Raw genomic sequence first — 2,176 nt, 5'->3', positions numbered from 1 at the left:
GTGCTAAAATGGCAGGGCAGTACAAACCCCCCCAAATGACCCCATTTTGGAAAGTAGACACCCCAAGAAAATTGCTGAGGGGCATGTTGAGCCCATTGAATATTTTTTTTTCCTCCCAAGTGATTGAATAATGATACAAAAAAAAAAAAAGTTTACAAAAAGTTTTCACTAAATTATATATTGCTCACACATGCCATAGTTATATGTGGAATTGCACCCCAAAATATATTCTGCTGCTTCTCCTGAGTACGGGGATACCACATATGTGGGACTTTTTGGGAGTCTAGCCGCGTACGGCACCCCGAAAACCAATCACTGCCTTCAGGATTTCTAAGGGTGCAAATTTTTGATTTCCCTCCTCACTACCTATCACAGTTTTGAAGGCCATAAAATGCCAAAATAAGACAAAACCCCCCCAAATGAAACCATTTTGGAAAGTAGACACCCCAAGCTATTTACTGAGAGGCATGTTGAGTCCATGAAATATTTTATATTTTTTTTTTTTTTTTTTTTTTTTGTGCACCGGTCCTGGAGGTACTGCAATACCAGGTCGATGCGTGGAGTGGACAGAGCAAGCTCTTCTTCCATCTCCCTGTTCTAAAAATCCATTTAATATATGGTCCCCAGATAGGGGACGTATCAGATATTAAACTGATAAGAACAGATACTACACTTGATCTTAGCCAAAAGGCCGAGAAGCGATGAAATATTTTATATTTTACCACAAGTTGCAGGAATATTACAATTTCTTTTTTTTTGCACAAAGTTGTCACTAAATGATATATTGCTCACACATGCTATGGGCATAAGCCAAATTACACCCCAAAATAAATTCTGCTGCTTCTCCCGAGTACGGGGATACCACATGTGGAGGACTTTTTGGGAGCCTAGCCACGTACGGGACCCCAAAAACCAAGCACTGCCTTCCGGATTTAAATATAAAACGCTACCAAAAAAAACTGTTAGCGATCGCAGGGATCAGGCCTGACTCTGCGATCGCTGTAGTTATGTGTTTAGTGTTTTGTAAGTGACAGTGATCGATCGATACTGCACTTGGGTGGGCTGGGCAGAGGGGCAAAACGCAGGTGCTAGCAGGTATCTGGGCTGATCCTGCTAACAATGCGTTTTTTTGGAACCCTAAACTGCTGGGGACGCTAGTATAGTGATGGCAGGGGGGTTTGTGTGCCTACATGTCAGTGTAGTGTTGGTGCACACTTATTTTCAGTCTTCTCCTCGTAGTCCGGTCAAAAAGACTGTCTCGAGGAGAATGACATCACTTCCTCCCTGCCTGTGTTTACTATACACAGCGGGAGGAAGCTTCTCATTCGCCAGGAGCGATCGAGAGGGGATGGCCAGAAACCAACGGCCGTCCCCTCATCCCGGATCGCTCCTGAAGCGAAACAGACCACTGCATCCAGCGGGAGGGGGTCCGATCGGACCCCCCACCCGCTGGAAGGCAAGCACGTACATGTACGTGCTTGTGCCTGTACATGCCATTGTGATGACGTACATTGGCATGCGGCGGTCCTTAAGTGGTTAAACACATGAGAATTTATCATTTTTAATAACTTTTGATAACTACGGTAATTGTAAATATGTAAATATGTTCAAATATGTTCATATTTTCTCCTAATTTTTCTGATTATGGGCACACCAAAATTTCAGTTTTGATATTCTCATTATGGGCACACCAAAACTTCAGTTTTGATATGTATGATGCACATGAAGTACATGGACAAAAAACAAGATTCACCTTGGTTGGCAGTTTACTCTGCTGGCATTTTAGTGAATAGACCAACAACATGGTTTGCGAATATCAAGTTCAAAATTGTTATTGCTACAGTCCCATTTTCTCAAGGGGAGAAAAATAAAAAGAAAGTGCAAGCTTTATTGACAAGTACAGAACAAGTACAGAACATCTACCTGTATGGCTACGAATATATGAAAATATCGAAATATATACATATCGTGCAAAGGTTCCAAATAGGTTGTGCAGAGACAGACATATATATATATATATATATATATATATATATATATATATATATATATATATATATATATATACCAATATTCATTTCAAAAGGTCAAATGACTATATTGATAACTGGCATATCCCGTATTTATTTAAAGATGCATCCTATGCACCAAATATAGAAGTTGATAAAATATTGCA

The 2,176-nt window shown here is 40.3% G+C and overlaps 1 non-coding gene across 1 annotated transcript; it reads right to left on the bottom strand.

Annotated features, from left to right (window-relative positions):
• Nucleotides 1-512: 512 nt before the first annotated feature.
• Nucleotides 513-703, bottom strand: LOC143999717 (U2 spliceosomal RNA). The gene has a single exon (XR_013278131.1). It is a non-coding gene; the product is annotated as a U2 spliceosomal RNA (small nuclear RNA).
• Between the last annotated feature and the right edge of the window lie 1,473 nt (nt 704-2,176).

This window comes from Lithobates pipiens, unplaced genomic scaffold (assembly GCF_037356315.1).
Source record: "Lithobates pipiens isolate NorthernLeopardFrog02 unplaced genomic scaffold, aLitPip1_a1.2 Scaffold_19, whole genome shotgun sequence".
NCBI lineage: Eukaryota > Metazoa > Chordata > Amphibia > Anura > Ranidae > Lithobates > Lithobates pipiens.
This window is presented reverse-complemented; position numbering and strand designations above follow the sequence as displayed.